Raw genomic sequence first — 18,719 nt, forward strand, 5'->3', positions numbered from 1 at the left:
CGGAACCGGGAGGTTGTCCTCCCAGAGGTACCGCGCGTGGTCCTCGTTCATCGTCCAGCGCCGGTTAGGGCTCAACGGACCTCTGTCGCCGTCGCGAGCGGCGAGGTTACGCTTCAGCATCGTTCCAGGTTTTTTTGGCTCGGGCAGTGGGGTGGACGAGTGGGGTGCTCGACGCTTGAGTCGGGGAAGAAGGTGGCAGCGGTTCCTATTTAATAGGACCCATCAGAACAGCCGAAGCGTCGCAGCTGTCGCTGCCCTGTGGGCCAGCGGGAGACGAGTCGTTCGTGTGTTGGGACCGGTCAAACTAGAAGCGTCGTCGTGTCGCTGCCCGTGGTAGAGTGGACATGTGGCATAGCCGGTGGGCCATTGGGAGACGAGTAGTTCCCACGTGCACAGAGCCTCGGTATCGCTGTTCTCACTGCCATGTGGGCCAGCGGGAGATGAGTCGTTCCCGCGTGGACCCGCTTGCCTGATGAGGTGCCCCAGGCCGACCCCACTAGTCAGCTTCGGTGATGTAAAACAAATACCACGGATGTTCACTAGCAAGACGCACGGCTTCGTACACTGTAAATCCACAGATGCACACGTTGTGGATCCATGGGTATGTACAACGTAGGTCCACGGGTGCGTACGTAGTAGGTCCACGTAGGTCTTCACTGCCTCTATGTCTATGACGCATAACCCATCTGTTGACCCTACATTGTCACGTCTGACATATCGCTTGTAGAGGCACGACCGTGATTCTATTGGAGGGGCACTCCACGTGAAACAGTACACGAGTAGGGCAACCGATCATTAGAGGCATGTTTATATGTGCATAAAACGCACGTGTGTGACCCTTGTTCAAAATGTTTTCTGTCGCTCCGTCCGTTCAAAAACAATACCGGAACATAAATGTCAGAGGTGCAGTGCTATCAGTACAAAAGAATCATAGTTTCACATGCACGGCCATGCATTCAGACGTTAATTATCAGAGGCACAGTCGTCAGTCCACGAGAGGAACCATTTTACATGTGCACGACTGTGCCTCAAAATAGAGTGCAAATGGCCTCAAGACAGTTGTGTCGAATGTAGTGACACGAAGACAAGCACGTCGCTCGTTATCTGTCATGCAAAATTTTGGAGCCGGCACACTCAATGATGATGATGTCATTAGGAACATGGCGGTAACACAATACCGTGCCTATGTGTTCGGCCCTTATCTTGGTCCACATTAACAAAGCACACGTTCATCACGTCGTTTCTACAGGTCCAGAAACTCTTTAAAGCATCGAGAGAAAACGACACAAACTGGATTGATTTCAGTACAAGTTGTGATGGCTCAATGCATACAAATAGCACAACCACTAGGAAAAATCTATTGGTCTTGTATGTCGCTTCTATACTACCATAAAACAGAACTTACAAATGCACAAGAAAAATAAGTCATGTTGTCTCTTTCTGTCCTACAGACACAAGAAAACTTAAAAAGAGACTTTGCTACAACAGATGGAACTTTTTTTTTTGAAGAGATCCATTCTTCTTTCCCCAAATTTGCGCATCGTCGTTCTCCTATTAAAAACAATATATGGAAAAAACAAAAATTAGAATAATTCATGATGGGTACATTTCTTGAAGTACTAGGAAGGAATATTCTACTGTGCAAAATAGCGTACATTATATTATTTCTGTTCAGAACCTCTTTTTACCTTTCAATTCTTCACTCATATTGTTCGCCGGTAGAAAATAGTCTCCATTCCGTTCTTTCTCTTCTCATTGTAGGATGCGCACATGTTGTTGCTTCAACCAAGTTTGGTTGCTGACAATTTGTGTGCCTCCCTTGAGTGATACTAGATTCTGGTGTGGTTAGAGGACTTTGCTTTCGATGCTCTGTTGTCAGTGTGGTCGTTGGCATTGTGAGTGGCGTTGTTGGTGTTGGTGATGGTGTTAACCATCTTGGTCCCGGGATAGGAGTGCATTCTCCTTCTCCATTTGATATTCTCGATGTTGTCGTTGGTGTTGTGGGCCATTTCATTAATCTTGCCTTCTTCTCCTCCCGTGCTTTCATCTTCTCCTCTTGAATCCTCACTTTTTCAATCACTTCCGGGTTAGTAGGACAATGCGTTTTCGTATGGCCCTTTGAATTGCAACGGCTGAAAATGGGTTTGCGTCTTTCTATTTTCTTCTCAGAGCCAGCTTTGATTCGGTACCCTTTTTTCGTTCCTTCGAGCCACTCATGGGAGGGTTTTTCAGACTTGCGTCACATGGATTTTTGCCCGTGTCTGTTTCATCAGCAAGTGCAGTCATGACTTTTATTTTCATTTCTTGCATACACTCAAGTAGCACATTGTATGCTTTGTCCTTTCCGCAAGCATGTGAACATATATTGGACAACTCTGCATACACGAGACCGAATCTCATAGTTTCATCTTCTTGTGCGGTCATGCTGTCACCTTGACTTGTAGCCAGTAGTCTCAAGTTATCTGACCAATTCCTGGTCCATCTAGGGATGATAAAGGATTTTGGAAGGTGTTCAACCATGCCTGTCTGGTCCATAACCTTAAGTACATGGCAGCACTCAATACCATCCCTGGTCATCTTCTTGCAGTTGGACGTGTATATTTCATTATGCTCATCCACATCTACCCTGAATTCAGACCTATCAAATTCCTCAACTGGGTACGGTTTCCTATCTTGCGATGAGATCCTTTTTAAAAGGTATTGCCTACCTTTTGCCAGGTCGTGACACTTATAGTATGTGCGGTTGCGCAGCTCTAGCTGAAATTTCCTGAAAATTTCATTAGGGTAAATTTCACTTGCTTCTGTCTCAAGTGGAAAACCTGTCTCTCATGATGGTACCTTCTCTTCTGTCCGGTGCCTTTTCTTGTCAAGCGTGGCAAAGCAATTTTGTTGGATGATGTTGTACGCACCAACAAACATCGTTATGGTATCCTTGTGGTTCACATAATTTTTCCACATTGAGTTTGTACTCTCACTACGTGTGGTCGTCGATGAGAATGGATAAAAGCAGTCCTTGAAGTAGGCTGGCACCCAGAATGTACAAAGTTCCCACAATGCATTCAAATGCATGTTTCCTTCTGCATTGTATTTTGAAATCGCTCTTTTCCACGAGCCTTCAAGTTCATCTGCATTTAGTGAGTTTTTGATTATTAGATGTAACTCATCATACATCCCTGGATGTTGCGCAAACACTGTCGCGTTGTTCTCCTTCATGTTCTTCCATATGTGCCACAAGCAGAACCTGTGCCTGGTACTCGGAAGTGCTTGCTCTATCGCCGCCTTCATCGCCTTGTCCTGGTCTGTTATTATGAACTTTTCTTCCTTTCCTCCCATTGCATCAACAAATGTACTTAGGAGCCATTTGAATGACCCTATCGTCTCATCCTTTAAGAGGCCTATTCCAAACAGAACGGATGACCCATGGTTGTCAACCCCTATGATTGGTGCAAACGGTAAACCATATATATTCGTAGAAAATGTCGTGTTAAAAGACAAGAAATCTCCGTACAGGCCATAATTCATCTTGCACAAGGAGTCTGTCCAGAACAGGCTTTGCACCACGTTGTTTCCATCGGTCTCTTCCACATGGTGAAACACTGCCCTCTTTCCGCAAAGAGCTTCATCGTGTCCTCGATATATGTGTTCCTTTGTCCAGCCCTGTCCTAACATGCAATGTTTCTTATGTCAATCGTGTGGAACATAATTTCCCGCCTCGTTTTACCCATAGCGGTGAAGATCTGCATGACTTTCCTTGGCTCTAGCCTTGCCTTCTGCAGGACCTGGATAAAAAATTTCTCATCGGGCATCATGGTCTTATAGCACCTCATAAATTTCAGCATCTAGTCACACGGGTGTAGCACATGGTTGTGTCTCTAGGTGAACATTCCTTAAGTACCATATTCCCCTCTCTGTATCTCTTTTTGTTGTTATTTCAACAGGACATCCTGTCCTAATCAAGCAATTGCTCCTTCTGTGCTTCACAAGTCTCTCGGTTGTTTTATTCACACCTTCCTTTGTGCAAGGGAACACTTGCTTGTCAATCTCTTGCTCGGGACCTGCTCTTCTGGTGGTTGATCGCTTCACCGAAAAACCAACCTTTTTTTGGTTCACGTGCAGAAGAAAAAGAAGGCATCGTCCCTTGTTTTGAAATGCAACGCATCCTCTGGTTCACGTGCTTGCATCACTTCCTCAATCGACGGGAACGCGCTTCCTTTGAACATTTCATCCATTTCTTTCTCTTCTTGCGTTGCCTTCCCAATATCAATGATGTCTAACGTGTCTCCATTGGGGTCGTCATCGTTGTCACTTGAGATATCATCCCTTTCATGACCAGGAATTATCTCGTTTCTGACAGAGCTACTTCAGCTCGCTTGCTTGTCAGGTGCGGGGGTGCCATCACTACTAGAGGTCCAGTCCATCACTACTTCTCGAACGTTGTTGCCTCCTTCTATTCTGTCATCTTCACGAATGATGTTGTTCTCTATTTCTCTGGTACCTGTAAACCCAAGGACTTCCACTGCTTCCACCTCAACATTTTTGCTGTCGCAATAGCCGTCCCTGTATACTACTTGCTTCTCTGCACGTTGTTTTCCCTTAAGGGTGGGTAAAGCAATCTTGCACTTTCTTGACTCATCTGCCGTGCTCCCTGTGAAGTCCTACACATGAAGGTTGCAAAAAATTAGATATGAGAGGCACCAGAGACATTTGCATCTTATTTTATCGTTTTGAAAGCTTTAAAACAGATGTAGAATAATGTACTATGATTTAGCAGTAAGTTTTTGACAAGAACATACGTGGTCTAAACCAGAAGCACGGATTTATGTCAGGTAAGATACACGGTTGTGAACGCACTAAAATCCATGTGCATGTGCATGTACAAGGCACGGCTTTGCTTTTCTTTGCACTATACGATCAAAGAGGCACGGCCGTGCTTCTGCTTTCACTCTACAATATAAAGCAGGATCTACATACAAAGAACATGGTCGTACCATCACCTTTCTTTCCTCATGTCTGCACTCCTCAGCACATCTTGGCGACATCCTCCGTGCATTGGAGATTTCGTTGACAATCTTGAATGCAGTCGGAGATCCTCTGGAAGGACCTCTCATGCTGAACGCCAATGGCGATCCTTTGAAAGGACCTTGCCTCATCATCTTTAAATTGTCACCAGTATATCCATTCTGTTGGAGCCTTTGTTCCTGGCGTGGATTGGCGTGATCCCTGTTATTTTGCTCGTAGGCCTATGGCACACGAAAATACAGAGAAATTTTAGTGATTAAATTGGAATAACACAAGTGTTTGACATAATTATTGCTTGATCGACGTTGCTATCACCTCTCCTTTATTCTCATGTCGCAGATCAATAAAGATTCTTCCTCCAATTGCTGAGATACTGCTTCTTTCAGTCATGTTTGATGATTCATATTTTGTGCTTTCATGGGAAACATTCAATGTTTCGACATCAACAATTCTTCTCTCTGAATCTTCAACACGACCGTCAGAAAAACCACTCCATCGGATCGACTGCTCTCCACGACCTTGAAGCATTAATAATTAGGTGCACATGTGTGTATTATGAAGCATTAGCAATTTAACAAAATAAAACGTATGAAGTGTTCTTGTGTCTCAAGATTTGTAAAACAAGAAGGCTGAGTTTTAAAGTTTTTTTATCGTTACCTGGACTGACTGATTGGTACGGTTCCTGTGTTGCAACTCTGGATTACAAACCAAAGTCCGGGACGTTGCAGAAAAATTTACTCTGCTGCCTAGAATACTCCTTTTCGCATATGTCTGCTGCACGGCTTGTTCCTGAATTTCACGCTTACCGAGCACTTGTTTCTCAACCTTGACTACATTCACCCCAGCCCGTCTGGCATGTGCGTGTTGAACGTCATTTGCACTCTTTTTTTTTGTTATCCACTTGCAGTAGTTTCTTTTGCTTCCATCTATCGATCTTTAATTGCAGAGCACATAGATGGATTAGGGACACATTTAGAGAACTCAACCAAGGATTTTTTTTTTCTATATGTTATTGATGTCAACTCGTATAACTTTGCATTATTCAATGGTGACACATTACGCCTTGAGAGTTTATAATGCACAGAAAGAAAGACAAGACAGTATCGAAAATCTAAGGTTCAATAGATTTCGCCGCAAATGACTCTATTGTGATTCACTTGATGCTATTACCTTCTTTTCGTATGCCTTTGAAATATCATTTAGATAAACACCAACATTGCTGCCCTGATCAGCTGATGCGACCCTGTACATCTGGCAGGGAAAAAGAGTTATACAAAGAGCTAACAATTGTTATACACTGTTGTTTGAACACACTCGTTTTTTTAGCTAAATAATTTATGTTTACTACAATAGAATTGATGTAATACAGAATATTTTTTATTCCACATACTACAAGGGATAGCAGGCGCAAGTAAGATATTTGTGCTAATATGGCACCAGGTCATAATATAACATTAGACCTGAATGAAATACGGTAAAAAAACATCTTGTTCCTGCAAAGTATCAATGTTCAAAAGACATCATAGAACAGAGCACTTTTATTCCTCACGTACCACATTGATAATGAAATCAAACACTGTTACAAAAAAATTACGGCGTGAAATTTCTTTATGCACCTCCGTGAAGAACTACTTAGGCAGCTGGACTGTCGAATATATAAGAAGGGATCGAATTCGATATATGCCGCACACTACCTGCTGGTACGAGCAAACTAAAACCATGCTTAAAAAATAAGGATACAGAAAACTAATGACAAAATCGAAGATGCATGACCAAAACATAAAAAATTTATTGCGGTGAGCGTGCTAGTTCATCAGGATGGATTAAAAACGTCGAGCGGAAAAAATTAAATCTACATCGTGCGTCGGGAAAACATCATGAGATGACTTGATTAACCTTTATTTGCTGGATTCCTAGAACGTTCGGGCCGGATCCACTTCAATTTTGTGCGCGATCTACTTTCCTAATCAACGCAACTCTCAAATCACCATGGGTGATTTTGAATTTGAACGGGAGAGAATAAAGAGAGAGAGATGCAAAGAAATAAAGAGATCATACCACTCTCTTTGCCTGCAGGAGAAGTCTTCAGTTGGACCTGAGCCGTCGTACTGACACATGGGCGCTCCAAAGTTCTCTTTGGCAAACAAGTGGGGTCACTTTTCCGGCCACATGACGGAAAGACCTAGATGCAGTCGAGCCGTACTAACATGCGGGCTCTACAATGGTTGCTCTTACTGAACAGTGGGGTCGGCCGTCAATAAATTACAGATCTTATTTCGTTCACTCCCCATCTCGCATCGGTGAAATAAATTTGGGGTAGATATCATAGATCTACCGAGGAATTACTGTTGATTGCTCATATAATTTCTCTCTACATCTACCTCTTCCCAAGACAAATCGTCCGCCCTCTCCCTCCACCCCGTGCGCCTCCTGTTGAGGTAACAAATTACACTTTCTAGCTGCTACTTCATCCACGCAGCGCTTCGCATGTTGTTTCAATTTCTGAATGAATTTTTTTCGATCGTGCTATTCATAGTGTTACGATGAATGAAATTTCTGAATGAATAAAGCTGGATGAGAAACGCAACACGAGAGGGATGGGCGCGCAAATTAAATTTATCGTTATATTTATCGAAATCCCACGAGTCATGGTTGCTAGTCGGGGAATCAGGGAATTACTTCCCCGCCCGTGACATGTGGTACTCATACTGTTTCGATCATGCTATTCATGGTGTTACAATTAGTCAGAGAGGTCAATGAATATATGTAGTAGTAGTTATGATTAGTTAACTCGCAGTTAACATATTTCTCAGTGAATCTGCTAGTCGAGGTAGTAATCATAGTGTCTCATGGCCTGTTATGTAGCAATGGATGGGATGGACTGCACTCCACAACTCTCAGAGACCCAGTCTCAGACTGTGGATGGTACAGAACTCGTCACACCAGTTTTCATGGTCCCTGACCAACTAGAAAAGGAAAGGATAAGGACTTAGTCCAAACATACAGCGCACGAAAAGCTCGTTCACGAGTACAGAAGGAAGAAGCAAATATCAGGACCACAGTAGGTTCTTTTTCTTAATGATTCCCATGTGTGTTGTTGCATTTGCTTTCAAAAATGAGTAAACTCTTCTCATTTGTGTTTCTTATTCGCAAGACGTTCGTATGGAAGCCTCCCTTACGAAAGAAAGTTGCAATAGTCAAATCTATTCAATCAATATATTTCCTCAAAATTAAATTCTTGATTTTATTTGGAGAGCTCTTAAAATGGCCGAGTATGAAGAAGATTTCAATACAATACTGAGCCTTAATAAGTTCACATCTGTTTGTGACAAGCTCACAGACGATCAGAAGCAACTTGTCAGAGACATTGGCTTTGGAAACCTATTAGAGTTGTCCTGCCAAGAGCTCCCGAGATGTCTCATTCGATGGCTTGTCCGTTACTCCGACAGCAGCTCCAATTCTTTCATATGGCCTAGTGGATTCACCTTTCTTATGAACTCTTACGCCGTAAACCGGATATTGGGAATTCCACCGGGAGGCAAAATGATTGCTAAAAGGTGCTCAGGCACTTTTAGAGAACAGGTTAAGTCTGACACAAATTCTGTCGCGCAGACTCCAAGTATCAGAGAACTGATTGATCTCATGACCCCTGAACTGTGAGGACAATTATTTCAGCGGGTTTTTGTGATGTTTGCAACTGCAGTATTTCTATGCCCGACAACATATGAATGCATAAGCCCGATTTACCTATCAGCTCTTGAAGGACCAACATCAGATATCCCGTCATATGATTGGTCACGAGCTACACTAGAAAAGTTAGTGACATCACTCCAGACATTCAAGGATAAGGAATTCAGCAGCGCACTGTGTGGCTGCCTCCTGATACCAGTGGTTGGTTCACTACCTTTTTCTTTGAATTATATTTCATCGTAAATGCTGAGTGTCTGATCCAATTTTAACCTTTTTTATCTCCGGCAGGTAAGCTATTTTGAGTACTTGGATATCAATGTGATGCCTATGAAAAATGATTTGACATCAAGACTACCTATTTGGGCTACAGACGCTGTCAAGAAATATGCTAACCTAGATAGACTTTCACCAGAGGAAGGAAATTTTGGCAAACACCCTCTGAGTGTAGTACATTCTCTTGTAACTCTCTGAAATATTACCTCAGCAGAATGATTTAGCTGCCATTGCATTGATTTATTTTGAAATGTACTTATTGTCTTCTTGCAAAATCATCACAACTGAAGAATATAAGAAGCACACCTTTCTACCCACCAAATGGCTCTCAAAGGTCATTTTTTCAATGGGTACAAAACTAGAAGCCTACTTAGAACAGTTTGTCCCAGAGTGCAAATTATCTTCGGTGAGTCATTTCGACCACATGATCAATTTTTTTTCAAAATTGTCAATGATTGTACATCATATAAATTTTTAAAGTCATTCAACATATAAGTCAGCATATATAGGAAACATGCTTCGTTTATATTACATGTGCCCCCTACCTGCAGCAGCTTAGCTGTGCTCCTTGAGAACCAACAGAAAATAGTTTCCTGTTCTATGATGGTTATAGCCCTTACTCACACGCTAAACTAGTTGTGCTTCGTACAGTAGACTAGCTCGGTTACCTAACGGCTCAGTTTGTAGTACTCTCACTATGCTTCCCGCAGTTTAGCATTCCATACACATTTTCTGCATGTTATTATTCTATTACCGTGATATTGATATCTGATGATTTTTTATATGTCTCTTTTGTAGGCTAAAGAAGACATTGCCAAAACCATTAACGAGATGTACACATAATTGTTCTCTGTGATTCAACCCGTTATGGAGCAGAAACTGGAAAATATTCTTTCTCTTGCCAGGGAATTTGGTATGAAGCAAGTCAAACAATCTAACCACGACGTGTGTTGTAACTTAATGAAAGATGAATTCAACAGAGAAGAAACCTTTTCATCACTTGCTTCAACTTCTCAATCACATTCTAATCACCACAGAGAAAATCCTCAGGGATCATGCAGCAGTGACTCAAGCAATTTTGCGCGTGCCTCATCATACTCGATGGAAAATATAAATGGTTGTTCCGGCACCCTGTGCCACAAAACCAGTTTCACAAGGAACAGTTCACCACCCAGCTATCCTTACAACGTCAAACATCAACCCAGCTTAAATTGCATTTGAAGATAACTGAGATAGACCCAAGGTTGTCAGAATCGCGATTCTGTTGTGCTATTCTACGACTTTACGATCCGAACAAACCCCTCTGATTCTACGATTTTGGTTCATAGAATCTACGTTTTTACGATCCTGATAGTGAAGATTCTACGATTTGCGATCCTGTCGTCACGGCTCCGATCTGATTCAGAATCGTAATTCTGACAACAGACCTAAGAAAAATGACTTGGATGAAAAAACTAGGTCACATCTGGAACAAATGAGACAATTTTTTAATAACTGCCTTGATGGGTTACCTGTTCCTGAAGAATTTGTGCCAACATCCGAGTTATTGGACGAGAACACATGAATGATACTAACTGGTGAAAATTCACCCGAGTTCACTGCAGCCAACAACTCCACACCTTCTACAGAAGGCGAACCGGTAATGCCAGAACTAATGCAATCAAAGAAAGTTGCTCCTGCTGAAGCTAATACCCCAGATTGTACAGATGACAAACAACCAACTGAGATCATTCACCAGCTTGAATCTCCAATTATTCAGATGCCAGAACCAACGCAATCAAAGAAATTTATTGCTGCGGGTGAAGGTAGCGGGGCAGGTGACCAGCCTGATACTGGAGGAGGTGACCAACCTGATTCTGGGATTATTCAAATGCCAGATATTGTTGCACGTTCCACCGGAGATGACACAATATTTGAAAAATTCCCAACTGTTGACAGCAAGATTGGTGAGTCCAAATCATATAATGTATCACCGGACCCAAAATCACTTGCATCCACCACTGATGCTCCATCAGTTGTCATAGAAAAAATATTGTTACCTGCTATCAGAACCCAACTAGCAATGTAAGCGATGATGTCTTCAAGAGCCAGAGTGTAAAGCAGGCAAACGAACAAATGACAGCTGACAAAAGACCATCGCACATGATGCCCAATGCAGCTAACGGGGCCACACCGCCAACGAAGAAAAGAGTCAGGATAACAGAACCTCCACGATAGTCACCCGAACATGAACCGAATAAGCGTCAAGTTGTTGACAACCACACAGACCCGCATTATGATCGCTTCTTTGATGATGACAGCATATGGTGTGACCAAACAATATACGAAGAAATTGACAAGGCAACAAAACAGAAGAACAGGTCAACCAACTCTGATAATGTGGGCTTGTAAGAATGTCAACCTCCTAATAATGCAATATACATATCCGGGGCTACAAGCACATCAGCAAAATCCAACCTTACTTATACTGAAGGGTCAAGTATACCTATAACACCAGGTCCTAAGTCATTGTTACAAGATAGTTACCTCTCAATGCCCGCTGCTATGCCACATTCTGTCGGTTTAACACAATCTGCTTGGTCACGAACTCACATTCCTACGTCAAACTCTGTGAGTTTAACCCAAACTGCCTGGTCACAAACTCCAAGACCAAATACTTTGTGCACACAACCTTCTGGTTATAATTTACAATCCTCCCATCACAGAAATGACCAAAATAATGGTGGTTTGCACAGCCACCAGAGCCACCCCAATGATTACAACCATCATCAAAACCTTGGGCAAAGCAACAACAGCTTACATTCAGCGATGAATAATACACACTATTCATGCATGCATCTACAGAATACATCAGCAGGCATTGCTCATAACCAAATCAGCTTACCAGGAGTCGCAATGTCTACAACACAAATGCAGCATCAACAAACAGGAGGACATGTGCTCCAGAGAAACAACCATTACAATGAGGGCCAGCACCAAAACCATTATCATGACCATCAACATACCGGTAATGGTCAAATCGGTTGCAGTGCACCTGACTCGCAGAGCACTCATTATCATCTGCAGCAACAGCAACAGCTAGCTCATCAAACAAGTAACAACCATGATTGCTTTAGATTGTTGGATATAAGAGATTCTACACTCATAGAGAAACTCGTCTATGAAACAGTCGTGGAGAGCACACCAACGATTGGCAGAGATGACAGGTAACGAGAAAATTGTTTTGTCTATAGAAAAGTTTTCCTAAGCTGAAATATTGTTGTTGTTATTATTATTATTATTATTATCGCAAAAATTGGAGCTAACACATTCAAGAGATTCACGTTATGTGTATACTTCAAAACAATGTTTCTGTTTTGCCATATTTCAACGTAATTGTCCTTGTAGTTTTATCATGTTGTTGTTAAAATACACTCGTCGCCTCTCATTTTGTATATTGAACACTCGCCGCCTCTCATCAAGTTAAATGTTAAAATACATAATTCATAAAATTTAATGGGCCCTTTTTTGGCAGCAAGAGGATATTTGCCATCGATCGATGCTGGGGTGACCATCGAACCTTCGATCTATCGATGAAGGTGTACGGTTATATGAACGAATATGTGATAGATGCTTACTCAGAGCTGCTGCTGACAGAACAATTTCACGTTAGACACATCTTACACAAGCACATAATGTACATAGAAGCTTTAGTAAGTTCTAATTTAATTCATCTACCTTTTTTTGATAATAAAAAAAGTGTACCAAATCATATTAAGCAAGCATCTACCTTTTTACAGGACAAATTCTAGGTCAAAGATGTAAGCATTGAACTTCTAAAGCAATACATTGTAGAATCAACAATTGGATACAGGATGTCAAGCGTTTGCAACTTTGTGAGTTGATCTTGCTAACTTCGCTTTACTATCCTGCTCTTTGTTTATCCAGTTTTCTAACAATATTTCCGCTCACAAATATTACTGCTCACTGTTTTAGGTGTTAATTCATGTGAGAGAACACCGCTTTATCTATTTGATAGTGGTTAATTTCGAGAAGAATTGTTTCAAAATAATGTGTCCTTATATCGATTGCGACGGTATAAAGGAACATTTAGATATTGTAATTGAAAACTTCAAGAGAGCATACTATTCAGCTTACAATGCTCATCCTCAGAGAATATACGGTTTCAGTGTACAACAAGTGACAAGCGTAACTAACTCAGAAAGACCGTGAGTCTATTATTACTGTACATGTACATCAATACATGTTGCTCATCCTGCAATTCATAATACACATGTGTTATTCCTCATGTAATCACCGGTACATTACTCTCATTTTACAGGGATGACAGTGGTATATACATAATGCACTTGATGCCATTCATCGATACGAGGTCATCCTTTTTTATCAACAAAGTAAGTTTGATTTCTGTCAAATCACAAGATATTTCAATATATAATGTTTAACCAAACAACATGTACCATTGAGTCCTAGAATAATTTTTCTTAAATCAATTACTTCTCTGCTTTGCAGATCTATGTGCAGCAGTTGCGAGAACAACTAACTTATAGAATGATGACAACTGGCTTCAACAAGGGCAAAATATTCGAACAACTGCAAAATGTATTTAGACAACACAACATACAATGCAGAAGACCGAGCTTTTGAAGTCCACTATTCTAATACCTAGATGTCAGAACAAGAAGGATCCACCTATTTTACCTGGTGCTCTTGCGAGAACAGTGATTCAATATACATTTATATCTATACCACACATATGTCGTGTCAAAACTATGTTTGCCGTACTTACTATCCTATTGTACTTTTAGAATAAGGTAATGATCATACATATAGGCATCACGTCCGAGACAAGTAGACCGATACTTTCTGCATCTACTACTATTACTCCACACATCGACTGCTATCCAGCATGCATCTAGTGTATTGAGTTCATGACGAACAGAGTAACGCTTTAAGCAAGATGACATGATGTAGAGGGATAATCTCAAACCAATGATGAAAACCCCATATTTTTACCCTCGATGGCAACAACATGATGTGTGCCTCGCTACCCCTTCTGTCACTGGGTGAGGTCACCGCACGGTATGAACCCAAAACCAAGCACTTCTCCCATTGCAAGAATCATAGATCTAGTTGTTAGAGCATATATCTCCATTTGTGGTTTTGGTAATTGATGACAATTCCTATGGACTAATGGTTGCCTTAAGTTATATTTATAGGATTTGTCCATAGGCACTTTTTGAAGTCCATCTGTTGGGTTCAAGGAGTTTATATGATGACCAAGATGGTATCAAGGTATTATCCAAAGAATGGTCATAGAAACACTAGGTTGATCAAGATCTCAGACAAAGAGTAAATCAAGATGATCAACACAAAAAGCGTATAAGATGTACCGAGAGGGATCAAGTGATCCCATGGTATGGTAAGCATTGTCCATTACGTGTTTGTGTACTAACCCATGGTCTTTGTGAGAGTCATATGTGGGGGTTAGGTGTGCTTCCATGGGCTTGCGTCAAAAGGAAGATCTCATACAACCCATGAAGGATGACGTCAAGTGGTGATCGTCATCAAGATTGTGGTGTGCAAGTTCAAGTGGATCAGCACGAATATATCATTGAAACTATTGTTAATGATCATGTGTTGATAAGGACAAGCTCATGTGCTAACAAGGACAAGATCAAGATAAGCATTCCTGAGCACTACATGCTTGATTCTTGTGGATGTTCACATGGTGGACAAATGAAGATGAATACATAAGCTAGGCTTTCCACATTGTGTATGGGAGAGCTGCTTGAAGACTTCATCATGTCTTGCTTTCAACTTGAGCCAAGAAGGAACAACAACATCAAGCTCAAGTGAAAGGGCTAACTCAAAGGTATTAGTTCCTTTGACGTTAGTGGTGCGGAGTGATGATCAGCGAATAAAAGTGTACACTCAAGTATGGATCATCAGTACCCCTTTTATGATTCTTGAGTCTTTAGGGATCCCGCACTATTAAGAGGGGATCACAGGTTTTGCGATGAACTTGCTCAAACTACATCTCTCCTTTTCTGCTCATACCTCATCTCCACTTCTCTGCTCTTATCTCAAAACATAACTAATGTCTCGGACTTCCGGCCTCCTCCGGACGTCCGAGGGCCGGACGTCCGACCTCCTTCGGAAATCTGGAACCTTGCACCAGAGAAACTTGAGCCATATAACTCGGACTTCCGGCTCCCTCCAGACGTCCGAGGGCCGGACGTCCGACCAACTTCGGAAATCCGGAACTTTGCACCAAAGAAACTTGAGCCATATAACTCGGACTTCCGGCTCCCTCCGGACGTCCGTGGGCCGGACGTCCGACCTCCTTCGGAAATCCGAAATCTCGCGCCAGAGCAGTTTGAGTCGAATAACTCGGACTTCCGGCTTCCTCCGGACGTCCGGTCCCAGTTCAACTACACAGTGATTCCAGATATATATGCATCTCTCGAACGACCGAACACTGTCGGACGTCCGACATCTTGTGGGCATCCGCACATCTGAGAAACTGCCCGATGTCCAACCACTGGCAGACTTAAGTGACCCCAACGGCTGTTTTTCTCTCCCCACTATAAATACCCCCCTCCCACTTCATGAGAGGGTGCCCAACACAGCCATATCCTCATAAGAACACATTTCTACCCCACACACATTTTCTCACAGCAAATCTTAGATCCCAAGAGCATTTGTGAGCCCCTTTGAGAGTTGTTCCAATCAAAAGATAGATCGTCTCCCTCTCCTTCTCTCAACCCAAGCTATTTGAGATTTGAGCAAGTTTTGAGCATTCCCCGTGATCTTCTTACTCTTGGAGGTTGGAGACTCCTAGGTGGTAGGATTTCTTCGGAGAGGAATCAATCCGTGTGATTACCCCCCGGAAAAGTTTGTGAGGGTTTGGAAGCCACCTCAAAGGCTTACCACTAGTGGTTGAGAAACGCCTTCGTGGTGTTATCTCAAAGGGAGAATAGGGTGAGCCTTCGTGGCGTTGGTGTGCCTTCGTGGTAACATCCACCTCTCTAACGGTGACTAGCTTCCCTCCAAGGAAGTGAACATCGGGATACATCTTTGTCTCAGTGACCTTGGTTGTCCTTAACCCTAACTCCTTACTTGTGGTTTACTTGTGTTACTTGAGCATACATACATTGCATATTGTTTGTGCTCATTATATTGTGTTGGCTATTTCTTTGTACAACATTAATCATTCAAGCATACCCTCTATATCCACACGTTCACACTTGCAGCTTTTGATATATCGTGTGCTATAGTGTGATCTAGTATCTTGTGTCGTTCACCTACTTGTCGTGTGATAAAGCTCAAGTAAGTTTGTGTAAATTGCTTGTGCTTGTTAGTAACTGTATTGTGTCCATCTTGGTAGATCGTGTTGTTGATACACGTTGCGGTGCCTATTGCATTTAGGATTTGTGCTTGAAAAGTATCCTCTTAGTTTATTTCCGCATTAGGTTTAAGCCAAATACGAAGAAGTTTTTAAATAGCCTATTCACCCCCCCCTCTAGGCGTCATCGAGGTCTTTTCAATTGGTATCAGAGCAAGGTCTCTCTTTAATTAGGTTTCACGATCTAGAGAGTATCGATGTCGACTATTGGATTAGTGCACAATGACACCTTTGACTTTGATGGCAGAAATTATACCCTATGGAGAATTCGTATGCTTCATCACTTTTGGGCCATGGGCCCAAATACTTTACGAATTGTTCTTGTAGGGATTGCCGACAAAAAGGATGATGCATCTTCATCTACTAATGAAATGTATCTTGATTGTGAGGCTTTTCTTGCCATTCATCGAACCATAAGTCCTGAATTCTTTAAGTCTATCTCAACTTGCAAGTCAGCTCATGAAGTTTGGACTAAACTTGAAGATATATATGGTGGGTCCAATCTTGATGAAGACGGTATTATGATGAAGGAGTTGGTGCATGAGCTCTTCACTCTTTTCGATCTTAAAGAGTCCACCACTACTTCCATATCCGATTGCTTGCACACCTCAGCATCTTCAATCTCACAAGGTAATGACATGGTGAGTGAAGAAATATATGTTGATGAAAATGTCATAGCCTCTATGGACACGAGCATATCTAGCACCACACATAGTGTAAATTATTGTGCTGATAGGTCATGCATTTGACCTAAAGATCCCTCGACAAATGTCTGTGGTGATATGCCTGCTTTCCCGTGTCCTCTTGATCAAAATATCTTGTTTCTCCCTAGTTTCTCTATGACTAATCATTTAGGGGAAATCAAGAAATATGAAGTACTTTTGACTAATGAAGAATCTGATTCACCAAAAGAATCATCATCAACTCCTCCAGTTCACATGTGCCTCATGGCAAGAGGTAATAATGAGGTATCATCTTCCCTCTGCAATAACGATGATATTTGCGATGAGGATGATGATGATGACTTGACTGAAAATATCTATGTGATCAGTAAAATTCTTCATAAAGCTAAAAATAACGCTCTTCAAAGATTCCAAGATGTTCTTGCTTACTTTGAAAATTGTAATGATTCACTTAATCATGAACAAGCTAAAAGTGAACAACTTGAACATGAACTTGAGAAGAGTCATGAAGCATGTAGAGACTTAAGATCTTCAAAAGGAGAGATTGAAGTTACTCATGATAAACTTAAAAAGGATTTTGAGGTCCTTCTCCTTGAATGCAATAATGTCAAGGGAGAGCTCATCAAAACCTGTAAGATCTATGAGGAGCTTCAATCTACTCATGAGAAGTCTTTGTTTGCTACTTACTCCTCTCATATTGTTGATGATACTTGTACATCTAACTCTACCTCATTTGAAGTATCAACATTGAAGGAGAATATTGAGCTACGTGCTCAACTTGATTTACTAACTAGCAATTATGGGAAGTTGGAGGAAAACCATGTAATGCTCACAAGCTCTCATGCCGATCTTCTAACATCCTATAATGTGCAAAAGTTTGCTCATGAGGCTATCATCACCAAGGTAACATCAAGTGAGCCTCATGTGGACAATGGCACTACTTCTAGTCAAAGTACTATATTTCCATGTGCTAGTCCTCGTATTTCGTCTATTCATAGTGTTGCTACCTCGTGTGATGAATTACTTTCCTTGCCTTGTTGCTCTAACATTGAAGCTTACACTTCCTCTAGTACTTGCATTGATACTAACCGTGCATAGGAAATCGAAGAGCTCAAGGCCCAAGTCACTTCTTTGAAGAAAGACTTGGAACAGTGTCATGAAGGGATGTCCACACTCAACAACGTCCTGTGTGAGCAAACATCTCTGAATGACAAAAATGATGTTGGAGTAAACTCAAACAAGAACAAGAGGGGCCTAGAACAAGTCAATAATTCGGCCAAAATCATTTGCTTCAAGTGCAAAGTTAAAGGGCACCATGTTAGATCTTGCCCTCTGAAGACGAAGTCTCAAAGTCACAAGCAACAAGGGAAGCGACCACAAACTCAATCACATATTCAGCTACAAGTTGAAGGAAGGCCTCTTCCCAATAATACCCAAGCCAACACTCCCCGAGGTGAGAAATCAACTTGGAAGAAAGCAAAGGGTAGATGTTGCTACTTATGTCGTGAGAAGGGTCACGTCGCTTCCTCTTGCACAAGAGGTAACTTATCCAACCCAATCACTATTGATGATATCTATTCCCTTGGGAAGGATAAGGTTGGCAATGTGTTTGCCAAGTTTGTTGGTACTCAAAATGGTGTCAAGAA

At 41.8% G+C, this 18,719-nt stretch overlaps 1 pseudogene; it reads right to left on the reverse strand.

Annotated features, from left to right (window-relative positions):
* Positions 1-222: 222 nt before the first annotated feature.
* LOC123409277 lies at positions 223-7,136 on the reverse strand (annotated as a pseudogene).
* Positions 7,137-18,719: the final 11,583 nt, after the last annotated feature.

This window comes from Hordeum vulgare, chromosome 7H, assembly GCF_904849725.1.
Source record: "Hordeum vulgare subsp. vulgare chromosome 7H, MorexV3_pseudomolecules_assembly, whole genome shotgun sequence".
Taxonomy (NCBI): Eukaryota; Viridiplantae; Streptophyta; class Magnoliopsida; order Poales; family Poaceae; genus Hordeum; species Hordeum vulgare.